Source organism: Serinus canaria, chromosome 2, assembly GCF_022539315.1.
Source record: "Serinus canaria isolate serCan28SL12 chromosome 2, serCan2020, whole genome shotgun sequence".
NCBI lineage: Eukaryota > Metazoa > Chordata > Aves > Passeriformes > Fringillidae > Serinus > Serinus canaria.
This window is the reverse complement of record NC_066315.1, coordinates 70581667-70590182: the sequence shown is the minus strand read 5'-3', so window position 1 is coordinate 70590182 and position 8516 is coordinate 70581667. Positions and strand designations below refer to the sequence as shown.

The window sequence follows — 8516 nt, the reverse complement described above, 5'->3', positions numbered from 1 at the left end:
TGAAGGCTAGCACAGGAAAGGTGGATAAGAAATACCTGCCCTCCTGGTTGCTTCAGGTCAAGATAGAGACAAATTAGTAGGCAGAAAGGATGCCTTGTCCTGCCGTTGCCTTTGCAGTTGTTGTTCTGTGGATGGGGAGTATTTCAGCAAGCCTGGCAGTTTTTATGAACACTAAAATGATCTTTAAAAGGTGGATGTAAAACCCCTTTATTACTTGGTTGTTTTTCCAAAGTCTTACACAAACCCTCCAGGAAACTTCACTGTTTTCCCTCATAAAAGTACTTCTGACATTAGTCTCAGCGTGTTTATTAACTAAAATCGAGCCTTCCAAAGAAATTCAGCTTTCATCTCCGTACCCTTTTAGTTAAATAAAGGATCGCTTCGCCTCTCCGGTGTGAATTTTGGTCTACCTCAGCAGCCAATGTGCTGCGTTTTGGAATCCTCCCGAGATGTAACCAGCCCTGCGGAGTGGAGACCCGGGGTTGCTCTCCCATAGCCGGGGGACTGGGTAGAACCCGGGGGCCGCAGCCGGGGCGGGGGGTTCCCCGGGAAGGAGGGCGGGGGGCGGCGCAGGAGGGCGCAGCTCCCCGGCACCAATCGCCTCCCGCAGGTCCCCGCGGCAGCGCTAGACCCGCCGCGACACCCACGGGCAGCCGAGCCAGGGGCAGCGGCGGCACTTCCCGCGGGCAGCTCTGGGGAGCGGGGCGGCCGCGGGGCTCCTTCCTTCTCCTCCTCCTCTTCCTCCGCCCCCTCCTCCTCCGCCCGCGGCCCCGCGCAGCCCCCCCAGCCCCAGCGTCTCTCCGCAGCCGGGGACAGGAGCGAGCGCTGCTCCCTCCGCGGCACGGAACGGGGGCGCGGGATGTGAGGGACGCACCCGGCGGAGGAGGGAAGTCCCGTCGCCGGGAAGGCAGTCGGGAGCTCCTCCACACTGCAAGGTAACCCGGCCTCTCCTTTGCGGACTTTTTCTTCTGCTTTTTTCCTTTTCCCCCTCTTTCTCCCTCTCCTTTTTCTTTTCTCATTTTCTTTATTTTTGTTCCCTTTATTTCTTTCTTATTTTTCCCCTTTCCTTTATTTATTTTTTTTTCTTTCTCTCGTCTCCTTTACTTTTTCCTCTTTTTCTCCTTAGGATTTTAGTATTCTTTTCATGTCAGTTGTTCCTCCTGTTTTGGTTTTTTTTTTTTTTTCCCTTTTTTCCCTGACCCCCTGGCTTTCCAGCCGCAGTCAGAGGGCGAGGAGGAGGCGGTGGGGAACGAAGCGAGCCCACTCCGGGTCGCTCTGGAGTTTGGCTGGGACGAGCATTCCCCCGCTCCGCAGGTGCTTTGCCGCGGCGGCAGGAGCGGGCAGAGCCGGGCAGCGCAGGGCGGAGCGGGGCTCGGAGCGTCCCGGCGGCGCCGCTGCCCGTCGGGAGAGGGGAGCAGGGCGGAGAGACGGACAGTGGGCAGAAAGAGCCGCCCGGGGCATGGAGCGGCTCCCTCCAACTTTCCCGGGTCGGGGAGCCTCCTCCGAGATTTCGGCAGAACGAGAAAAAACTATGGGAGAAGGTGTGCGTGTGTGGATGTGTGAGGATGCTGTACAGCCGGAGCTGGAAATTATCCCCCCCCCGCCTCCCGCCCCCTCGCCGAGGCTCCCGAGGAAGAAGCGCCCCCCTGTCCGGGGGTGTCCGGCGGCTCCGGGGGCTCCGGGGCTCGGCGGGCGCCGCCGGAGCGGCGCGGAGGGGCTGCGGGGGGACACAAATGGTAAAAGATACGGAAGGAAGAGACCCAGTGGCTGGGACATAAATCAAGCAGAATATATGGGGAGTTGATGAGAATAGGTCTTTTCACCCTTAAAAAAAAAAATAGCCACTTTGGAAGAGAAAAAGGAGGCTGATTATTGGCATCCAGCTCTGAAACCCAGGCAGCTGATGCTGAAGGGAGCCAAAGGGAGCAGTTCTTCTTGGTTTAAAAACAGCAAGACAGTCTCTGCCAAAGATTGCTGTAAACACTGAATAAAGATTTCATTGTGGCTTGGTGTGACTGGAATAATTAGGCAGTTAATTGTTCATTCTGATCTTAAAGTGCAGTAATCAGAAGTGCACAGTAGGAAAAATACGGGGGAAAGGGAGGAAAAATAGCATTAGGAAAATGATAGGAAAATGCATCGCTTTTTCCTCTTCCACAGTTGTTTGTGGGTTTTTTTATGTGGGTTGCTTTTTTTCCTCTCTCTCTCTCTGTGTGTGTGTGTGTGTGTGTGTGTGAGAGAGAGAGAGAGAGAGAGAGAGAGAGACTGGGAGCACGTGGGTCCCGGTCTATTTAGATAGAGCACCTTTGTAAAGCTGGGGTGTAATTGTGCTTTTGCTGCCACTGTGTCAATATCATTTTGGGCTGGACAAAATCAAATTATGAGACTTAAAGAAATCCTATTTTATGGAAATGAAATATGAAGATGCCTGGAGAATGAACAATTTAACTAGATTGACTAATACCAATTAATGCATTTTACTTATGTGTGCACTTTATTGCCAACTCAGCAGGGATGAAAGCTAATGGTGCCAGCTTTTCTGCTGCTCTAAGACATTTCTCAAGCAGTCACACAAGGCTTTAATGGTAAACTGTTTCGAGTTTTTAACACTGTTATTGTGTCCCTGTTCAGCTCAAGCTCCTTGCAGCGGTGATTCTTTCATGGTAATCTAATGAAATGATCTCTTGTTACACTGTGTTAGCTATTCCCTGTGACACAGCAGGAAGATACAACCTGTGAGTGTTTGTACTGGAGGTGGTGATAAGTTGTTGAGCAAGATGCACTTATAAGCAGCAGAATATGACTTACTGATATTAACTGGAAGATGGCACCCTAGGCAAAAGGTGTTTTGCTTTCCTATTGAGCATGTTTTTCCATATATATATATATATATATATATATATATATATATATATACACATTTGTGCTAAAGAAGCATAATCGTGAATTAACCATCAGAAGGATGGAAGGATGTTGTGTTTAAAAAGAAAAAGAAAAACCAACTTTGAAAGCAGCCCATAGTCATTTAAGCAAGGTAGAGGGATTTCTAGAAGTCTAATTGTAAAGGAAACAGACTTATCATTTGTTTAACTTCCTTGACCTTACAGCATTTACACGAAAGACTTATTTGGCTTGGAGACATCTGTATAGCCTGCACAACCATCATAAGGAAATAAATAAACATTGGGCAAGTTTTAAAAGTAATTCAGTTAAACATAATTTTTGTCACTGCACATGCAAAAAAAAAAAAAACAAGAACTACCCAAGAGCCTTACAAGAAATAAGAACTAACAACAAAAAACAGAAGGAGAGAGCTTTAATTCAGCTCTGAAAAGTAAAGCAGCTTGTTTTATTTTGTTGGAACTGTGTTTGCTGGAGGTTTTGACCTGCACTTTCTGAGATTTTTGTGGAAAGACAAGAGGCAAAAGCATGAGGCATGTTGTCCATCTAAAAGTACAAAACTAATATAAAACACTGCAGTTTTCTCTCAGGTCGTAGAGTTTAGAAGAGCAAGGACAGAATGATGGCTCCAGAATGGCAAAAACATCTCTTAACAACTGGGTATGTAAGGGCCAATATTAAGATCCACTTCACAAGCATTTTATTAAGCTGTTGAGTGTGCTCTGTCCTACCACAGATTCTCAATACTCCTAGTGATACTCAATACTCAGTCTGTGAAGAGTGTTCCTTTTTTAACAGCAATCTATGTTGAAAGAATGTCTTCAAGACATTTACCTATTGCTACAGTCTAGAGAGGGATGCTGCCAACTTTATTTGCACCTATGTAGTCTGAGAAATCTAGGGATCTTCCACTTCCTTAAAAAATCCAAAAAGTATGGTGACAAGTGATCACATAAGAGACTCTGCTAGAGTTTCTGATTACAATGTTTGGCCAAAGAGTATTTCAGAAAATTTGCATGGTGTACCCCTTGCACAAATATCATATTAAAGTCAAGAATAATTTGAAGATTTCTAAAAAGATTTTGAGATGAGTCTGAAGTCCAAGTGGCTCCTCATTTCTATAATAAAAGCATTGAAAACACACTTTGGTCATCACAGTGAGTTTGGTAAGGGTCTTTGGTAAGGTTTGTAAGGTCTTTCTTGCATTGTTATAAAGTGTAGCAAAACATACAGAGGATTACACACTTTTATTCAAGGAAAATATTTTCCATCAAATTGTAGCTAGAATCCTGGATACTATCTTATACCTATCCTTAATACTAACTTATACTGTTTGAAATGCGTAGTACATCTTCATAATAAAATTGCATTGTCACAGACATAATTGTTATTCATAACAAGTGGTCTCACAACCAGATTCCATCCCTTTAAGTATTGAGTCTCAGTCAGGCCAATTATGACTAAATTACTGCATGTTCTCTCCTGTATCAACTAATTAAAGGGTAATTAATAAAATGATAATTTCATTCCATGGCAATGTCTACATCTGGTTGTCATAGCAAAGATTGTTTGACATATGGTTAAATGGTCAGATACTACAGTGTATGAATGCAGCATTTGCACAGAACACCTGGCAAGCCAGAGGAATTTAACCCTTAAGACATCAATTTCAAGAATGTGTGTCACTGTGTTATTACAGTGATTTGTTTATTCTCTCCACCTAGTCTTCTTAGGCCTTTAAGGAAATTTAGTGCTCCAAGTTAATTTGAGTAACTCTGTTGGGGCGGGGGAAGAGTGGGTAGACAACTTAGGATATTAGATTGGAAAAGAGAGATAAAATAGTACTGACTTTTCTGTGGGAAATAAAATGGGTGGTTCTCATATTAACTTCTTAGAGGAGACACTCCATTGGTTCTCATATTACTGGGAGCTTCCTCCTTTCAGAAAATCAGGCTGAAATTAGCATGGTGACAAAATTATCTTTTTTTTTTTCCTTAGATACAGTTGTATTCCAGGATTAAGACTGTGATTGTGGTCACAACAGCATGAAACAGTCTGCATTGCAGCCTTCCCTCACTGTACCTGTCATATATAGATAAAACAAAACTTACCTCCCCAAGGAGAGTAACCATAAAATTCACACATGCTAAAGAAATGAAACAATCTTTTATCAAGTTAGCAGATTATATGAATAAACATTTCTCCTGTAGCTAGCTGTTGTACAAAATAACATATGCACATACTCTGAAGTATCAGCGGTTGAAATTTTCAGGGCAGCCCATACATAGGATTTTATACATATCTTAAAGGAATCTATATTAGGCCTCATCATTGCCTTGAAAAATTTCAAACACTGCTTTTTCAAACTTTCCAACAGACTATCTGTCTGTTCTTTAAAACATAAACTCTAAGTAGTGCTATTTTAACATGGACTAAATGACAATTTCTTATCTATACTGGGTCAAGCTGAATCCCTCATAAAACTAAAAACAAGAAGCAACAGGCATAATGTTTTCCTTCTTTTTAGGAAGGAAAAAAAAAAAAAAAAAGAAAGCTTAAAAGGGGGAAAATAACTAGTGCTTTTTCCCAAATAGAGCAAAGTAAAAAGGATGTAGTAAACTGCAGGAAGACATGAAAGTCTGTCTTTTCCCATGCAAAGGATCCTCAGTGAACAGTTCCCCCAGTGAATAGTCGGGGTCGCTCATCACCTCGTATGGTCAGGTGCAGAGCGTGGCCAGTGGTGCTTATAAAGCGCTGTTTGTCCGTCTCTCTGAGAGCCCGAGTCCTGCTCCTTGAGAATTTCCAAGCGCACGGATCCCCCTCATTTTCATTCTGCTCGTGCAGCTCATTAACACCTGGAAAATCTTTTATAGCATTTAACTGCATCAGATGCACGGTCCAGCACATGTTTTCTTAATAGGGCTTTCACTGTGGTATTGTCAAAGAGCCCTTATGTCACAGCTGGGAACATGAATCTGTCATGTCAGTGCTGTACCTTGGGGTAGACAGTAATAGTGTATGAGTGTGCTTTATGGAGGAGCCGAACATCTCCATATACTCTGTTAGCGGGGAAGAATGTGAAGCTTGTTCTCCTAAATAAAGATTCAGGCTGGTGCTAGTAGAGTACTTTGTACCATTTAAACACTGCTGCCTCTAAGGCATTGCACTTAGGGTGGGGGAAGTTTGAGGCGAGCAAGGCACATCCTAGTATTTCAGTGGTGTAATGCTACTAGTTAACGATATGTCATCATTTACATTTCAGTGGGAAAAAAATAGCCAGAGGTTTCTAATTCAACAGAAACAACCAGAAGTTGATATGAAAGTACTTACCCTGGGAATATTTGTTTTTAAAACAAGTTTGATTTAAACATATTTGGCAATATAAGAAGAAGGGGAAGAGAAGTAAATGTTTTCTAATTCCGTATGGTTTTTGTGCCCATTAGATCACTGTAAAACCCAGCTTTAAATAGATTACTTTGTAGCTCTGTAATCAGAATGCCTTGGGTAATTAAAAAAAGGATAGAACTGTGAAAACTGACAGCAACGCATGTATAAGACCTACTTTTTTCAGAGGAATTTTTAACATAGTTACATACATTTCATCTGAAAGCTAAACACTTAAAATTCACCAGCTACAACACTAGCAAGCATGTCTTGATGGCATTCCAAAAGATAGAGCCCACATTTGAAAAGTGTTTGCAGACTTGAGAAACCGTAACTGTTGTGAAGGAGTTGATTCGGGTCCTCATTTACGGAATGAATGGATGAAAGGAGCATTTCACACAGTCACAGGCGGTTCCAATTTTTAAATACTTGTTTTGCTTTGAAAAGCAGAATTCGTATGCTAAGAAATAAATTCAAAGTACACTACTAAATGCATTCTGTATGTTAAATGTATTTAACTGTGGTGATTTTTGTAATGGCTCTTCAAAAACCTGGGCATTCAGGTGTTGATACCCCAAACCACAGCCAGCCCAAGCTTAAGCTGGAGCCAGTGAAACACAGAGGTATTTCGGTAATGAGGCTGCCTTCTGAATTTCCCTCTTGGTTTTCTCCTTTTTACCATCTTCTGTTTTTTTCTGTCAGCATTGGGATGCTCTTGTGCGCCCATGCCATTAATTCATGTTCTCACCAAAGAGGGAAGGAATAGTGCTGGCTAGGGCTGCCATGGGGCCCCTGAGGAAGACATGTGGATTTATTTCTCAGTAAGGCCTTTTTGTAAATGTTACTTTTTTCAGAAAGACTGATGCCCTTCCTGCTTCTGTGCAGATGCCCAATGGAACAAGCACTCGCTGAAAGGGGTAGGGTGTGCCCTATGAGCTATGCAGCACCTGACAGCATAGCCCAAGAGGTGCTAAGAGTTTTCAGAAAGAGAGCACACTAGGGCTGAGTTCTTTTATATGATTCCTTTCAGCAAATCAAAGGTAAAAGATGAAGCTGTGTAAATGGAGTGTGTTGACCCTGGCTGGACTGCAGTGCCCACCAAAGCCACTCTATCCCTTCCCTCAGTTGAACAGGGTGAGACAAAATACGAAGAGAATACAGGTCAAGTTGAGGACAGGGGATATCCCTCCCCAATTACTGTTACCAGCAAAACAGACTCAACTTGGGGAAATCAATTTAATTTATTACACAGTTCTTGTCCCCAGACTCTACTTCATTCCAAATTTCTCTGCCTCCCTCTGGAACAGGGCGACAGCGAATTGAGGCTGCAGTCAGTTTATCATACATTGTCATTGCTTCTCCTCCCTCATGGGATGGACTCCTAGCACTCTTCCCCTGCTCCAGCATGGAGTCCCTCCCACAGGACTCACTTCTCCACAAACTCCTCCAGTGTGGGGCCTTCCCATGGGCTGCAGTTCTTCATGAAGTGCTCCAGCGTGGGTGGCCTGCAGGATCGATCACAAATCCCAGCAGCATAGGTTACCTTCACCATGGGCTCTCTACACAGGTCCACAGGTCCTGCCAGGAGCCTGCTGCAGCATGGGCTTCCCATGGGGGTCACAGCCACCTTTGGGCATCACTTGCTTTGATTTCGGGTCCTCCAGGGGCTGCAGGGTCACAGCTGCCTCACCATGGTCTTCACCAGGGGCTGCAGGGGAATCTCTACTCCAGTGCCTGGAGTATCTCCTTCCCTTCCTTCTTCACAGACCTTTGTGTCTGCAGAGCTATTTCTCTCACTTGTTCTCACTCTCCTCTCTGACTGCTGTTGCACAAGGGTTTTTTCTTCCCTTCTTAAATAAGTTATCCCAGAGGTGGTGCCATTGTTGCTGATGGGCTCAGCCTTGGCCAGCAGTGGGTCCATCCTGGAGCCAGTGGACATTGGCTGTAATGGACATGGGGGAAGCTTCTGGCAGTTCTCACATGAACACCCGTGTAGCCCCCCCCAATCAGCAAAGCCTTGTCACTCAAATCCAATACAGTAATTAACCTTTGCACATGCCTAGGTATTGTGAGACACAGTCAGAGCCCTTGCAATATGTCACTTGGTTACTGCAAAGAAAGTTAAGGATTGATGGAAAGGCTTAACTATAAATTTTCTTCCCTGTATGAGTTTAATTTAGAATTGCAATCACTATGTAACATAAATTAAAATAGCAGTAGTAGATCCCTAG

At 44.1% G+C, this 8516-nt stretch overlaps 1 protein-coding gene across 1 annotated transcript in view; it reads left to right on the top strand.

The window, feature by feature from the left end:
* Positions 1–756: 756 nt before the first annotated feature.
* CDH20 (cadherin 20) overlaps positions 757–8516 on the top strand; it is a 117142-nt gene continuing 109382 nt past the window's right edge. Inside the window, exon 1 of the mRNA XM_050971417.1 lies at positions 757–935. The gene's annotated coding sequence lies outside the window, so the exon portion shown is untranslated. The remainder of the gene's footprint in view (positions 936–8516) is intronic.